The sequence below is a fragment of the Syngnathoides biaculeatus genome, chromosome 6, assembly GCF_019802595.1.
Source record: "Syngnathoides biaculeatus isolate LvHL_M chromosome 6, ASM1980259v1, whole genome shotgun sequence".
Classification (NCBI taxonomy): Eukaryota; Metazoa; Chordata; class Actinopteri; order Syngnathiformes; family Syngnathidae; genus Syngnathoides; species Syngnathoides biaculeatus.
This window is the reverse complement of record NC_084645.1, coordinates 8,611,963-8,629,681: the sequence shown is the minus strand read 5'-3', so window position 1 is coordinate 8,629,681 and position 17,719 is coordinate 8,611,963. Positions and strand designations below refer to the sequence as shown.

Sequence of the window (17,719 nt, the reverse complement as noted above, 5' to 3'; positions counted from 1 at the left end):
AGGGCACCCATCATTTCCCCCCACTAAGCTAAAAACATTTGAATTTCCTTAAACACTTACTGGGGGAACTTAATGTTAATACTAAAATATAAGTGAAATAAATAAATAAAATTCAACATGAAATGCGTTGGAAGAATTTCCTTCCACATAAGATTGTTCAAAGAACTGTCAAATTGGAATGGGTAATACATTCTGCAGAGAAATAGAATGCAGCTGTCATTTATTACTGCCTGGTACCACCAAAAGTGTATTATCTGAGAATACAATTAACACATACTTACATGGTTAAGATACAGTATATTCGTATCCCCTTTGATTTTGCTTTCAACCAAAAAAAAACTGGAAAAATTGGTTGATATCCGACCTTAAATTAAACTTTCTGTCATCATTATTACTGTATACTGTATTTGTTCAAATATACCTAACTTGTAACAGGCATTAAAAATAGAAGAGACGAGGTTTATGTGGGAGCTATTATTTTCATCAATGTAAATATAAAATTCTGGTGCAAACTTGAACATAATGTGCACTGACATGATTATGTCACTTCTCACAGATAAACACGGTCTTACTTCTTGGGTAGCATCTTGTAGTCAATTAAGGTTTTGTTGAACCTCCCTTTTCTTTGGTTTTATACTGTAATGTCATTCATCCATTTTCTGTCCTGCTTATCCTCACACAAGAGTTGTGAGAGTGGTGGAGCTTATCCATTTATGGAGTACTCTGGAAGTGCAGGGTATTGTGTCATATCTGCTGACAAGTTTATAGGCTTAATTTGTCTCCGTTATGTAGAGTATGGGGTGTTAATGCTATGAGCATTAGGAGTTTGATTTAAGGACTTGCATGCAACAGTCAAAGCTGGTTGCAGGACACGTTAACATATAGCTTTCAGACCACCATATCTTCGAGGAGGCTGAGGTATATTAACAATAATCAAGATTTAATATTGTTCATTTATTGTGCATGAGTGAGAAGTTTGATCTGATTTTAAAACAAAAGTTAGGAGTCGTTACAAAAAAAAAAACTCATTTTTTGTACAGACATGGCTACATTTCTTGCCAATAAATAAAATATTTCATACACCAGTCTTCAATTTTGCTTGATCGTGACGAAAGAGCACAAAACAGATTCCATTAGAAAGCCCGTTACCTTGCATTGGCGGGGGGTGTAGAGAAGGTTCTGCTGTGTGTCTAAATTATAATGATAAAATTACGACGACGAAATGCTCAAATATAAAGCACCACTTCGACACACTCCTGTTTGCAGCAAAATATCATGCGGGGTACAGCAGGAAGAAAGCATGTCAAGCTACTTTCTAGAGTCCAAGTTAGTCAACAGTAAATCCGTGTTTGGACCCAACAAGTTGAATGGAATATCGGAATGAATTTTGATCATGACTGCATAACATAGATACCATATACTGGATAATAGATACAAAGTTGTTTGGACGCAGATGTGTTCAATATCAATTTATTTATGATCCATGACAGTTTGATTGAAAGGACCACTTGTACATCGAGTGGAAAATCAGTGAGTAAACATTTATAACGGTCTTGGAATCCTATGTGAATGGTCTGTGAGCTATATGAATGCTATGGGCTATATCCAAAGTTTATCAAAAATGCGAGCTTGTTTTCTGAGTACGGCGTAGGACTATCGAATGGTTTATTTGAAGAGTTTGTTTTCAAAACGAGACGGGCATTTTTTTCAGATTTACGAAACTCGCGCCAAATTCTGGATAATTTTGGCGCGAGTTTCGTATATCTGAAAAAATTGCCTGTGTCTCGTTTTGAAAACAAACTCTTCATTTATACCTGAAATATAAAACGCAAAAAAAATTGGGACTTCCCTAAAGTGATTACACGTACATATCCACCCATCCATCCATCCATCCATTTTCTTAGCCGCTTAACCGCACGAGGGTTGCGGGAGTATCCCAGCTGTCAATGGGCAGGAGCCAGGTTACACACACGCAGACACGAGGAGGTCCTGGATTGAACCCGGGTCTTCATAATTGTGAGGCCAACGCTTTACAGCTGTGGCACCGTATGTTGTTGCTTATGCAGTACCGGCACGAGAGCAGCTAAGAACCAGTAATGGTGAGATGTGTGCAAATTTCCCCAGCTGATGAATGAGGCTCAACTGTGACAGCCACAGCTTTATCCTGTCAGGTTGACCAAAGAGGTGTTTAAAGAAGGACAAATTTGGGTGCGTTTTTTTTTTCAGTTTTGCTGCAGTTTGGTGCACAACACATCGGCATCTTGGTCTAGCTAGATTGAATGGTCTGCAATGCTAAGCACCAGTGACGTCAGGGGCGGGGTAAAGGACGCTTCTTCCGGGTCTGGCTGTGAAAGCTGGCACAAAGATTTTGCTTGGATTTAAAAAATGTTCTTTATTTAATTTTTTTTCAATTAATGTCCAAAATATATGTAATAATGGTATTACTTCACATTGGAGGGTTTATTGTACATATGAATTTTGGGGAAAGTCTTCTTTTAAGGTTCATCACCAGTCTCTTCAGCCTCTTCATCGTCACCGGGCTGTTTTTCTGAAGCTAATTCATCTTAAATTCGAACAATCCTCTTATTTCGCAGTCACCACATGTTTCGCTTCTTTAAGTTATTGAAGCGTTTTTACAGATTTTATGCAGCGCACTGTGGATTAATTCACACCATTATAGCGTGCCACAAAACCATAACTTCTGCCGTCTTTAAACATATCCAAAAGTTTTACTTTTTCACTAATTGCCTTCCTTTTCTTCTTGGGCACTCTGGAGGAAGCTTTCCCCTCAGCACCATGCTTTGGTAGCATTGAGAACGCAAGAGGTTATCGCACAGACAGTCAGCAGCATAGAAAATGGCATAAAGGAAGGACAAGGGAAACGGTGGGACAAAAGTTGCTGGGTGAGGCTTCACTTATGCGCAGCCAATCAGCTCACGAGATAAATCCACACATGCTCTCATTGATCGATGTCGCGCCGGGGACCAATCATGCGCCTTGTATCAATGAGTATTCCCGCAATACTGTATTCTGATTTGGCTTTTTTTTGTTGGGGGGGGGCTGGAAAAAACAACACAAAGCACTGAAGCTGCAAAAAGTGAAGCGTGAAGTAGCAAGGGAACCCTGTAGTAGACCAATCAGTTCATATTGGTGGGCCATACCCCATGTCCAAGTTTGGTCATTTCCATACATTTTTAAATGTTAAAATTGACTTCTCCTTTGTGTTATGGGCAGAGCAAGGGATAGGACCCAAAATGGACGACTCCAATCCAAGAAACAGTTCAATAAGATAATTTTAATCACACTCAGAGGTTGGTACGCAGGAAAGCGGTCCAAAAAGGCAACATTATCCGAAAACCTGAGGTAAAACAAAGGTCAATAATCAAAGCAGATTCTAGGCTTACAATGTGAGTCAGTGACGTAGAAACAAGTAACCTTGGAACGTGATGACAAGGCACAACGAACTGGCAACCAGACAATGAGACACGTGGTTTAAATGGATGGTGTAATTAGAGCAGAAAAGACACAGGTGGGGAGGGTGCTCTCTAGGGCAGGTGTATACAAGTCAGCGGGATGACAACACCCATGACACGTTGATGATGCAATGTTAATGATCAACACATTTTGGTTTCCTGAAAAGCGACACTTTTGAAGGTACGAATATTCGGCTCAACACCATTGTATCTCATTGCAGTAGCTTTTCTTATACAACTATCATTCGCTTCCAGCTTCAATTATATATCCAGAATATTAAGAACAATGTATTTAAAATATTCATCTGCTGATACTACATTTATGTTTTAATTAACTTTGCACCTTCTACCAACATTCCTGACAATGTTATATGCAGAAATTATACTGTGGCCTTTAATACTGCGCTATAAAGGTTTTGTGCATTTTAAAATGGAACCACAAACTATGTACAATCACAAGGCAACTGGACATGGTTTTTCATAGGTAAACGTTCTGCATTAGTAGTATATGCTTTCACATTGACAGACAATAAAAAAATCCAGAAAACCTTGATCAAGAAATGAGCAAATTGTTTATTTTCAATGTATGTGCATTCCCAGTGATGATGACATGGTGCCACGTTGGCACATTGCTCAGCTGGCCTGCTACCACTAGCCTTAAGATAATGTTAATGTTTAAGTGTTTAATTCACAGCCCTTTAGCATATGTTTTTGCTAGTAATAGCACCTAACTATCTAAATTGAGTCCCAGAGATGATTCTTGTCAGAAGTGAAATCAGCCACAATGTGCTTCCTTTTTAGCTCGTGTATAACTGTTGTGCTGCCATTAGAGGTGTGTTCTGTTTCATAGGTTTTACATTGTATTGTTGTCAGTATTTTTCTAAATGCTTTTTTGAAGAACGTTGCCAATGGGTAGCAGTAGATTTTCTGAGACACAAGGCTACCCGGATCACCACTAACACACGTGTGTAATGAAAACTCTGACCAAAGAAATCTCCTAAAGCATATAACAAGCAAGCACACAGCCGGAAGAAAGGGGGGAAAAAAAAGTTTAAATAAATAAAGGCAGCATCGACCGAATTATTTGTCAGCAATAAACATTTGCACTCACATTCACACCTATGGGCACACCAATCAATCAACCTATCATCCATGTTTTGGGGATATGTGAAGAAACCAGAGTGCCCAGAGAAAACCAACTCAGCCACGGGAAGAACAAACAACCTCCATAAAGGCAAGGTCAAATTTGAACCCAGGTTGTCAGAACTGTGTAGCAGATATGCTAACCAGTCGGCCACTGTGCAATTTTAATCGGACGAACAAAAAAAGGGTCAAAGTAAAAAAAATAAAATAAAATCCTTAATCCACCTGATTCTGCCACCAAAAATACTGCCCAATGTGGAAATAGCCATATTGAAACTTGTACACAACTGAGATGGTATAGATGTGCTAGTAATGTCATTTATTGGGCAATAAGTACTTGAATAAAGTTGCAAATATTCCCTCACTGTCACACTTTAGATAAAAAAAAAAACACTTAACATGCAAAGTTTTGCATTTTTAGAACTAACATCTGTAATGTAACATGAATCACCCATTCCAGTGCATCTACAGCTCCCTCTTTACAATGTGGTAGCTGATCAAGAGCATGATGCCCTTTATCAGCATCTGAGGCATGGGAGTGTCATCTTCAATTGGATGAAACGCATAGTCACTCAGTTTCGCTCTGAGAAGCCCCTGAGCATTACCGTTATAAGGTCATATAACTAAAGGAGTCGGCAACCCAAAGTCCAATTGAACTGGACATTATTTGTCTCAAAAATGTGTCATGTCTTCTGAAGTCAAAGTTTTTAACTTCTTTCTTCAAACCTACAATTTCGGTGATCACCATTTGCCTTCCTCAGAGATCTTTGATAGCACTTGATGTGTCAGCATCCAGATTTGACAGCCAGCACGAGCAGAAAGCCCAGCGACACCGAAACTTCACAGAATCTCAGTATTTTGTTTGTCCGTTTGTTTAATTGTAGTTGTAAATAATAAAATGACTGTGATCTCAAAATATTAAAATAAAATTACATATAGTAGCACGGTAACACAGCTGTAGAGGATGTCCCGCCCTCACTCGGTCTGAGGACCGAAGTTCAAATCCCAGCTCCGCCTCTGTAGAGTTTGCATCTTCTCCCCGTGCCTGCATGGGTTTTTGCGGGCACTCCGGTTTCCTCCCATATCCCAAAAACATGTATTAATTTCCTCTAGGTGTGGTTGTGAGTGTTCCTACTCGAGCTGTCACCTTATCGTGGTGGAGGGGTTTGTGTATCAGGATGATCCCAGAAGCTAAGTTGTCTGGGGCATCATGCCCCTGGTAGGGTCACCCATGGCAAAAATGTCCTAGGTGAGTGACCAAAGTGCGACTCCAAAACTCCAATGAAGAGTACAAAAAATTGGATCTCGGTTTCCCTTGGATGCGGGTCAAACGTGCCCCCCTCTGGAGCCAGCCCTTGTGGTGGGGTTCCAAGGCGAGCGTCTGGTGGCCGGGCCTGCACCCATGGGGCTCAGCTGGGCAGAGCCTGAAAGGGTAACATGGGTCCTCCCTCCCATGGACTCACCACCTGTGAGAGGGGCCATAGGGGTCGGGTGCAATGTGAGGTGGGCAGTGGCCAAAGGCAGGGATCTTGGGGATCTGATCCCAGACTACAGAAACTAGCTCTAGGGACAAGGACTGTCACCTCTTTGGCAGAGAAAAAGCCCGAGTTGGTGCGTGAGGTTGAGAAGTTCCTGCTAGATATAGTCGGACTCCCCTCTACGCACCGCTTGGGCTCTGGCACCACTCCTCTTGCAAGGGGTTTGACTCTGTTCCACTCTGGAGTTGCACACGGTGAGAGATGCCGAGCAGGTGTGGGTATATCTATTGCCCCTCTGGCTCGGGGCCCCCGTATGTTGGGGTTTACCCCGGTGGATGAGAGGGTAGCCTCCCTCCGCCTTCAGGTAGCGAGACAGGTTCTGACTGTTTGTGCTTATGCACCAAACAGAAGTTCAGAGTACCCACCCTTTTTGGAGTCCTTAGAGAGAGTGCTGGAGACTGCCCTCTCTGGCTTCAATGCCCACATGGACAATCACAGTGAGACCTGGAAGGGCGTGATAGGGAAAACAACTCCCCTGATCAGAACCAAAGTGTTTTTCTGTTACTGGACTTCTGTGCTCATCACAGATTGTCCATAACAAACACCATGTTCAGGCAAAAGGATGTCCACGTCTACCTGGCACCATGACACCCAAGGTCGTAGTTCGAGGATCGATTTTGTGGTCGTGTCTTCGGACTTGCGACCGTATTTCTTGGACACTCGGGTGAAGAGAGGGGCGGAGCTGTCAACCGATCATTACCTGGTGGTGAGTTGGCTCCGATGGTGGGGGAAGATGCCGGTCCGATGTGGCAGGCCCAGACTTATTGTGAGGGTCTGCTGGGAACGGCTGGCAGATTCCCGTCATAAGTAATTTCAACTCCCATGTCCGAAAGAACTTTGCTCATGTCCCAGGGGAGGCGGGGGGACATTGAGTCCGAGTGGATGATGTTCCGCGCCGACATTGCTGAGGCGGCCAACCAGAGCTGCCGCTGTCATGGCGGCAACCTACGAACACGTTGGTGGACACCAACAGTGAGGGATGTTGTCATGCTGAAGACTGAGTCCTATCGGGCATTTTTGGCCAGTGAGACCCCCCAAGGCAGCTGATAGGTACTGACTGTCCAAGCAGAATGCAGCTTCGGTGGTCACCAAGGCAAAAACGCGGGTATGAGAGGAGTTCGGTGAGCCTATGGAGAACGACGTCAAGACGGCTTCGAGGAAATTCTGGTCCACCGTCCAACGAGGGGGAAGCAGTGCACAGTCAACACTGTGTATAATGGGGATGGGGCACTGCTGACTTCAACTCGAGTCGATGGGGAGAACACTTTGATTACCTCCTCAATTCCACCAACACACTTTCCCATGAGTCTGGGTCTTTTATCGTTGCAGTTGAGGTCAACAATGTGGTTAAAAAGCTTCTTGGTGGCAGGGCCCCGGGGTTGGATGAGATTTGCCCGGGGTTCCTAAAGGCCCTGGATATTGTGGGGCTGTCCTTTTTGACACACCTCTGCAACATTGCGTGGACATCGGGGACAGTGCCTTTGGATTGGCAGACTGGGGTGGGGGTCCCCCTTTTTAAGAAGAGAGATTAGACGGTGTGTTCCAACTATAGGGGGATCACACTCCTCCGCCTCGCTGGTAAAGGTTTTTTCAGGGGTACTAGAGAGGAACATCCGTTGGGAAGTCGAATTTTGGATTCAGGAGGAGAAATGTGTTTTTCGTCCTGGCCGTGAAACAGTGGACCAGCTCTACACCCTCGGCAGCATTCTCAAGGGTGCATGTTCGCCCAACCAGTCTACATGTGTTTTGTGGACTTGGAGAAAGCGTTCGACCGTGTCCTGTGGGGGTATTTTCAGGAGTAGGGGTACCGAAGACCCTGATATGAGCTGTTTGGTCCCTGTATAACCGTTGTCGTAGTTTGGTCCACATTGCCGGCAATAAGTCAGACTCATTTCCGGTGACAGTTGGACTCCGCCAAGGCTGCCCTTTCTCACCGATTTAGTTAACTTTTATGGACAAAGTGGAAAGGAGGCCCTGTAGCTCAGTGGTTAGAGCACTGGTTTGGTAAACCAGGGGTTGTGGGTTCGTATCCCACTGGGGGCCTCCACTCCCCGAGAAGGGTTGCGTCAGGAAGGGCATCCGGCGTAAAAATTGTGCCAAACATATATGTGCGTTCATCTGAGATGACACGCTGTGGCAACCCCGAAAGGGACAAGCCGAAAGAAACTTATTTACTTACTAGTTAACTTATATGGACAGAATCTGTAGGCGCAGCCGAGGCACAGACTGTGTTCGGTTTGGTGGCCTAAGCATCGCATCTCTGCTCCTTGCAGATGATATGGTTCTGTTGGCTTCATCAAGCCGTGATTCCCAACTCTCACTGGAGCGGTTCACAGTTGAGTGAGGCTATTTCTCCTGTGACCCGACCAGGAAAAGTGGTAGAAAATGGATGGGTGGATGGATGTGGTTGTGTGCGACTGTTGTCTGTCTCCACGTGCCCTGTGATTGGCTGGCAACCAGTTCAGGGTGTACCCTGTCTCCTGCTGATGACGGCTAGGATTGGCTCCACCACTCCTGCGCGCTCATTAGGATAAATGGCTCAGAAAATGGATGGATGAAGATACTGTATTTGGTTTTATTTTTCATAACTCAAAATATGCGTCACACTCTCTGACACTGACGCGCCTCACACAGTGTAGTTTACAACTTGCTAGATTCATAATTTAAGTTCATCTTTTTAATTCATTTGAAACACCATGTTCATTTAATGAATAAAATGTAATTTTCTAAAACATGGATTAACTGCATGGATTTCATAGGCAACACACACACACGTGTATATATTACATACACACATGTACACATATAGATATTGTTTCGGTGTTTACCGTTTCTGTGAGATGTGTGTACCAATAAAAACTTTTCGCACGTTCAATAACAAGCTGTGATTTACAGGCAACTGCCGGGCTAAAAAGGTCGCATATTGCAGTGGGGGTCGGGCCCTCTACAATCACACGAGAAACCAACTGACTAAAGAAATTAACATTGCAAAGAGGGATAATGAAGCAAAACTGGAAAAAAAACAGTTTGGTGCTAATGACTCTTATTAATCAGTCTGGCACGGATTACAATCACTCACAAATTACAAGCGACGATCGCCCCCAGTAGGCAACAATAGTGGACTAGCTGACTACCTGAACAGCTTTAACTGCAGATTTATAAGGGACTCTTTCCCTTCACACACATACCAACTCGCACCACCGTCCACTTCAACTTCTCCAAATACACTGTTTACTATCCATGTGCGGAACGTGAGGCAGATCTTCAAACAACAAAAGATCAACAAAGCATTAGGCTCAGACCTTGTCCCCCCATTCTGCCTCAAAGTCTTTACAGACCAACTTGCTGACAACCTCAATAGCTTTTACTGCAGATTTGAAATAGACACTTCCACACCACACACCCACAAAGCCGCAGCACTTTCCACTCTACCGTTTAACATCCATGAAAGCGACATTAGATCTTCAAACAACAAAAGATAAACAAAGTGCTGGGCCCAGACCATGTCTCCCCATCCTGCCTCAAAGTCTGCACAGACCAACTTGCTCCTGTCTTCAACAGGTCTCTAGAACTGTGTGAAGTACCGATAAACGTTCCACCATAATACTGGTCCCAAAAAAAAGCAGCAATGTCAGGTCTTAATGACTACAGGCCTGTTGACTTGACATCTGCGATCATGAAGTCCTTTGAATGCCTTGTGCTGGACCACCTCAAGAGCGTCACAAGTCCCGAACTGGACCCACTGCTGTTTGCCATGCCGTCAATATGGGTCTGCATTTCATCCTTGAACATCTTGACAGCAAGGATCTTGTTCATGGACTTCAGCTGGCCGTTTAACACACTCAGCCCTGAATTCCTCTCCTCTAAACTCACCGTCTCGCCTGCCATCTCCCGGTGGATCTATAACTTCCTGATGGAGAGCACACAGCAGGTGAGGTTGGGGGACACCACTTCATCCACGCCAATTATCAGCACCGGGGCACCCCAATGTTGTGACCTCTCCCCTCTGCTCTTCTCGCTCTACACAAACGACTGCATCTCGTGGCATCCGACTGTCAAACTCCTGAAGTATGCAGATGACACCACGGTCATCAGCCTCATCATAGACGGCGACAAGTCTGCGTTTTGACAGGAAATGGCGAGACTGGAGCTTTGGTGTGGTCAACACAACCTGGCGTTAAACACTAAAGACCGTGGAGATGACTGTGGGCTTTAGGAGGCAACCTTCACAACTACCCCTGACGCAACCGTCGAGACCTTCAAGTTCTTGGGAATTAGTCTCAGAAAAAAGTGGGGGACAAACATCAACTCCATCCTCAAAAAAGCCCAGCAAAGGATGTACTTGCGGCTTTTGAGGAAGCACGACCTGTCACAAGAGCTGCTCAGACTATTCCACACAGCAGTTATCCAATCAGTACTGTGTACCTCCATCACAGTCTGGTTTGGGGCCGCCACAAACAAGGACAAACTCAGACTGCAACAGACAATCAAAAATGCTGAACGGATTGTTATTACACTATTAAAGGACTTGCACACAACACGAACTAGGTCAAGAGCAGGCAAGATCCTTTTGGATCCTCCACATCCTGGCCACCAGCTCTTCCAGCTCCTTCCGTCGGGAAAGCGCTACAAATCAATGGAACTCAAAAGTAGCAGGCATCCGAAAATTTCTTTCCGTCTGGCAATTAAGTCGTTAAATTCTTAAATTCTCTTCAGCGAATCTACTATTTTTCCTGCCTTGTGTCATGTCAGAACACTCACTCACTCACACCGTTTGTTCTTGTTGCTATGTTGTTCCTTGTTCTTGGTTCTGAATGTTGTACCAGGGCCGCACCGACTGCTGGAGAAAAATTCCTTGTGTTTTTACACACTTGGCCATTAAAGCTGATTCTCATTCAGAGGGTCTGGTGGAAAGGGCTGGCAGATTCCCATCAGGAGGAATTTCAAATCTCATGACCGAAAGAGCTTTGCTCATGTTCCAGGGGAGGCGGGGGACTTTAAGTCTGAGGTTTCGCGCCTCCATTGCTAAGGCGGCCGACAATAGCTCTGGCTGTAAGGTGGTCGGTGCCTGTCATGGCAGCAACTCCCAAAGACATTGGTAGACAACAGTTAGGGATGCCATCAAGCTCAGGAAGGCGTCCTGTTGGGCATTTCTGGCCTGTGGGACTTCCAAGGCAGCTGCCCAAGTGGAATCCAGCTTTGGTGGTCACGGAGGACAAAAAAAAAAAAAGAAAAACTGGCATGGGAGGAGTTCAGTGAGGCAATGGAGAATGACTTCAAGAGGGCTTCGAGGATATTCTGGTCGACCGTATGGTGTCTCAGGAGGGGAACGCAGTGCACCGTCAACACAGTGTATAGTGAGTATGGGGCACTGCTGACCTCAATTCAGGACGTTGTGAGTCAGTGGGGAGAATACTTTGAAGACCTCAATTACATCTACATGCCTTTTCATGAGGAAGCAGAGATGGAGTTGCATGTGAATCCAGGTATCTGGCATATGATTTGTCTGAATGACAAAAAACTGAAAAATAGCAAGGGGTCTGGGGGCTGCAAGCACGATCAAAGGATGCTCACCAATTTTAACGAGCATGTTTTATATATTGTATTACGAATGAAATATATGAAGGACATCTATAAATAAATATTCTGTTTTCAAAATGTACACAATATGATCGTTCATTATTGAGGTGCATACCTTTATCCCCAAAAAATTACAAATTCAACTAAGTCAACTACTAGAAGTGAAACTAAATTGAATTCAAATTTGCACCGTGGCATGCAACCGTGCTTTCATAATATGTATATCATATCTATTCAAAAACGTTTTCAGTTCTTGTTTTTGTAAATGATTGAAACACATGAATTTGACAATTCTTAACGTCATGTTTCATTATCAGTAAATAATAGACCTTTTTACAAGTAATTGCTTCTGAACTGTCATCTCGTATTGACGACCCTGTCTGCAACTGGGGTTGATTCATTCGATGGATCTTGCTTCTCAATACTGGGCGTAGTGGAAGTAAACAAGGGATTAAGTCCTTAAGGTTTGTTGAACTTGGGTTGACATCCAAATGTACCAGCTATGGAAAAGTTCCATAGCTTCCAGTTGATTTGTTTTTGCCGTTTCGCATGATCTTCCAACGCCTAGAAACCTCTTGAGCCATAGTCAATCGTAGACTGACACCACGTGCACAATGCTTTACGAGGTCGATCGATTTTGTAAATGAAGTCACCTAACAGAGTGGTAACTTCCTTCTTTCCAACGGTATTGAGGATTTCTCGTTCCATCCAATCTCATCCAAACTTATTTTTGACATTTCTATCATTTCTTTCACTCGCGAAGCGTCTTTCCTCTCGAGCACCGACATTGTGTTGACTTACAAATGGGCCCATTACCTCCCTGTTCCACATCCGATCAATCAACAGACGTGTATCACATTTTCCGCCTCACTTCTGCCTTGTTTGCAAAAGGCGGATTGGAAAATGAACAAGAGTGGATTCTGGTACGCGTTATGGTCGGAATATTGCAGAAAAATGGAAAATATATTTTTTTCATCTATGCAATTTAAAAAGACTGAATTCAGTCTATAAACAGAAAAATAACGTCTGAGGAATGCAGCAAAAAGGCCTTCCTTGAAACCCACATTTTAAGGAGATGTTGCTTCTTCTGTTATTCTATCTATTCATCCACCCTGATTGCCAAATTTCAAGTCCATTATTATTATAATCATCCACTCAACTTTAAAGTCTTTGTAATGTCTAATTTCAAATGCAAATTATCTTATTGAGACAGTTCAACTTTACTGTAAAATGCATAATCTTTTCATTGTTTTTACCAAAAAATACACGTGTTTATGAATTAAAGTCCGTGAACTTTGACCTAGTTTCTCGTGTCTGGAAAAACGACTCGTTTAGGGGGCGTAGCCTCGTACGTCACACATTCAGGTGGACATGCTATTGTGCTAATGGTACTGTCTGGGTTACCACGTGAAATTATATTTATGGTGGAGCAAGATACCACCAGCTATTGCTCTCAAATTAACGTGGCAACATTTTAAACTGATTTTGTTCATGAAAATCTTTATTTGTGAAAATATGCCAACTTAGACTGTGGACTACGTTCCATTCTGTTTGTTTTGGTGAGATAATAAACGAGCCTTGTACACGCAAATTATTGACGCACATAGTACTGCAGATAGTTTCTTATACAAGCAGGCAGATCCATAGCAGTGTACATTGAACGGCCGGGTGGTCACGTACCTATTTACTAAATACACTTTTTTTTCATAATTTTAGAATAAGACCAAAACTTTCGTACAGTGAAGAAAATATGTAATTGAACACTACTATATTCCAAGTTCTCCCACTTAGAAATAATGGAGGGTCTGAAATTCTCATCGTAGGTGCATGTCCACTGTGAGAGAGATAATCTAAAACGAAAAATCCAGAAATCACAATGTAGGATTTTTTCAATTATTTATTGAACTGAATTAACTGAATTGAAGTTTCTGGACTCGAAACTTGTCTCTAAAACATCCAACTTTGGCTGTCCCTCTAGTGATTTATTTCTAATCCTATCCAACCTGCTCACCCTTAGCAAGAATCTCAAAATCTTCATTTCTGCTACCTCTCGCTCTGCTTCCTGTTGTCTCATCAGTGCCACAGTTTCTAATCCATACATCATGGCGGGCCTCACCACTGTTTTATAAACTTCGCCCTTCATCTTAGCAGAGACTTTTCTGTCACATAACACACCAGACACCTTCCGCCAGATGTTACAAGCTGCTTGGACCAGTTTCTTCACTTCCTTTACCACACTCAACCGTTCTGAATTGTTGAATCCAAGTATTTGAAGTCATCCACACTCACTCTCTCTCTTGTGCCTGGAGCCACACTCTTCCCCTTCCACGCCTCTCATGCACATATATTCTGTTTTACTGCGATGAATCTTCATTGCTTTCCTTTCCAGTGCATACCTCCATCTTTCCAAATGTTCCTCTGCCTGCTTCATGCTTACACAGCATACCACAATACCAAGATCGTAAACACCATGGTCCAAGGGGATTCCAGTCGAACCTCATTTGTCAGGCTATCCATTACCACAGCGAACAGGAAGAGGCTCAGACCTGATCCCTGATGCAGTGCCACCTCCACCTTAAATTCTTCATTCACACCGACGGCACAGCTCACCACTGTTCTACTGCAGTCATACATGTCCTGTACTATTTGAACATATTTCTCAGCCACACGAGACTTACGCATGCAATATCACAGTTCCACTCATTACTCTGTCATAGGCTTTCCCTAGATGCACAGACACAATATAGCTCCTTCTGACCTTCTCTGTACTTTTTCATTAGCATCCTCAAGGCAAATAATGCATCTGTTGTACTCTTTCTAGGCATGAAATCATACTGTTGCTCGCAGATACTTCTATCCTGAGTCTAGCCTCCACTACTCTCTCATAACTTCATTGTGTGACTCAACTTTATTCCTCTATAATTCCCACAGCTCTGCAAATCGCCATTGTTCTTAAAAGTGGATTAACTGCCTTTCCATTTTTCATCCTCTTTAGTGGCTTTCTAACTTCCCCCTTACTAATCATTGCCACTTCCTGCTCCTTCACACTTGCCTCTTCTATTCTTTCTTCTCTCTCACTTTCTTCATTCATCAAGTTCTCAAAGCATTCTTTCCATTTATTTAGTACACTACTGGCACCACTCAACACATTTCCATCTCTATCCTTTATCATCCTTACCTTTTGGACATCCTTCCCATTCTCCATCCCTCTATCTGGCAAACCTGTAGATCCTTTTTTTCTTCTTTCATTTCCAACCTGATGTACATGTCATATAACCTCTTTCCTTGGATGACATCCTGTATTTGGGGGTTCCCCCAAACAAGTCTCCTTCTCACCTTTCCTACCAGAAGCCACACCAAGTCCTCTCCTGCCCGTCTCTCTCATCACCTTGGCTGTACTAGTTCAGTCTTCCAGGAGTTCCTCCTCGCCATCGAGAGCCCATCTCACCTCTTTCTGAAAGGCCGCACAACATTCTTCCTTTCTCAGCTTCCATCATATGGTTCTTTGCTCTACCTTTGTCTTCTTAGTCTTGCTTCCCACCACAAGTCACCCTCCACACTACCATCCTATGCTGTCAAGCTACACTCTCCCCTACCAGTACCTTACAGTCAGTAACCTCCTTCAGATTACATCATCTGCACAATATGTAATCTACCTGTGTGCTGCTACCTCTACTTTTGTAGGTCACCCATGTTCCTGCCTCTTCTGGAAAAAAGGGTTCACTACTGCCATTTCCATCCTTTTTGCAAAGTCCACCACTATCTGTCCCAAAGTTCCTTTTCTGGTTGCCGAATTTACCCATCAATTCTTCATTGCTTCCGTTTCCTTCACCAACCTATTCATTACAATCTGCACCAATCACAACTCTCTCTCTCTGTCTGGGATGCTCAGAACCACTTTATCTAGTTACTTCCAGAATTTCTCTTTCAACTCTATGTCACATCCTACCTGTGGGGCATAGCTGCTAATGACATTATACATAACACCCTCAATTTCAAATTTCAGCCTCATCTCGCAATCTAATACTCTTCACCTCCAAGACTTTTTTAGCCAGCTCTTTCTTTAAAATAACCCCTATTCCATTTCTGTTTCCATCTACTCCATGGTAAAATAATTTAAACCCTGCTCCTAAACTTCTAGCCTTACTATCTTTCCATCTGCTCTTATGGTTGCACAATATATCAACCTTTCTCCTAATCAAGTCAACCAACTCATGAGTTTTTCCTGTCATAGTCCCAACATTCAAAGTCCCAAATCTCAGTTGTCGGCTCTGTGCATTCCTCTTCTTCTGCCAACGAATCCACTTTCCTCCTCCTCTTTGTCTTCGACCCACAGTCGCTGAGTTTCCACCGACGCCCTGCAGGTTAACTGTGACGGGGGGCGGGTGTTGTTAATCTGGGTCACAACCGATTCAGTATGGTATTCTTTAGATGAACGCTCATATTTGTTTGTAACAGTTTTACAGCGAATGCCCTTCCTCACGCAACCCTCTGCATTTATCCGGGTTTGGGACGGCCTACAGATTGCACTGGCTTGTGCCCCCATAGGGCTGCATTCTTTATCTTCTTTTCCTCATGTTGCTTTTATTCAGCGCTGAGTGCTGCTTAGGAACCATTGGAGGAGGCCGGTTCCAATGTAAGCAAAGTAGCAGGGAAAGCTGGAATTTTAGTAATAAGGGAACTGTGTATAACAAGGTAGAATGGATTGGATGATGAAGAGGACTCTCTACCACGCTACATGTTGAAGGCTTTTCCTCACACTGCTTTTAAATCAATCCTGAGTCTGAGTAGAAAGGCTCTCTCCTAGGACAGCATATTTTGTTCAAGCAACAGCATAACAATGTATGCGCGTGCAATAGTCACATTGCAGGGACTCTTGCAATGTTGATGTACCGTATTTTCATGACCATAAATCACACTGAAGTCTTAAATTTTCTCCAAAATGGACGGGCCAATTAGTGTGTGCACAGAGTTCCAAAATCTATAAATGTTGTCATGTGACTTTGATTTGTGCTCCGCCTGACTGTGAGGATTCCCTACTGACACACTGCTTATATAGAGGAAAGGCGGACATAACTGAGGACAGCATTCTGTCAATTAAGTGTCAAGGGTGGGTGTGAAACAGGATGCAAAAGGCACACTTCCCAGCGGCTATATAGTGCAATTATGTGCATTCTGCAAAACAACAGTTTGGCTAAGGACCTCCAAAAACAGTGCCTACAATGAGATTCACTTTACAAAACACAGTTTAATCTCTAAGTCATCAGTTACACGGAGGAACATGTGAATTGAGCAGCCGTGAGAGAATTCATGATCAACGAATCCTTGGTTCACAAGTGGAGGAAGCAAGAAAATGAGGTCCACCAAGGCAAGAGGATGAAACTGAGTTTCCGCAGGAACAAGGTGAGGTGGCCCAAGGTGAAAGACCAAGTCAAGGAAAGAATTAATGATTTCATTTTCGCTTCTCGTACAGCACAGATGCTTTTTTTTTTCCTTGCTCTGTGTGTTTGTAAGACCATTTTTCTTTTTTGTGGATAATCAGTTGTTTCACCATTACATGAGCATTGCCTGCCAATTACCACAAGCCTGGTGTTCATGGATCTCACAAAAGTACAATGTTTGGACGCTGAGGTTTTTATTAGTGAAGCTCTCACTTGTATGTTTTGGAGATGAACATTTCTCTAGGCTCTGTCAATTGAATACGTGGTTAAGCAAGGTGTGTTCTGCACTGCGGTTTTGGTTTTACAAAGCAGCCGGTTCCAGTCTAAATAGGCAAGGAGTTAAGGCATTGGTGGCCAACATTTTACAGTTTGTCATTCACTGCCCTGAAAAGAAAATATTGACAAAAATCAAAAGACAAAAGCATGCAGTTGTTCCCAAACAATCAGAGGAACAAGAGACAAGGTGAAACAAGGTGTAGACCGATTCATTTGGGTCAACCAAATAAATGGAGGAGCAAATGACAAATAGAATGAGCCAGCATCT

The 17,719-nt window shown here is 43.3% G+C and overlaps 1 protein-coding gene across 6 annotated transcripts in view; it reads right to left on the bottom strand.

Annotated features, from left to right (window-relative positions):
• Window positions 1-17,719, bottom strand: part of mical2b (microtubule associated monooxygenase, calponin and LIM domain containing 2b) — a 127,030-nt gene that overhangs the window by 101,554 nt on the left and 7,757 nt on the right. The gene's annotated exons all lie outside the window — the stretch shown is intronic.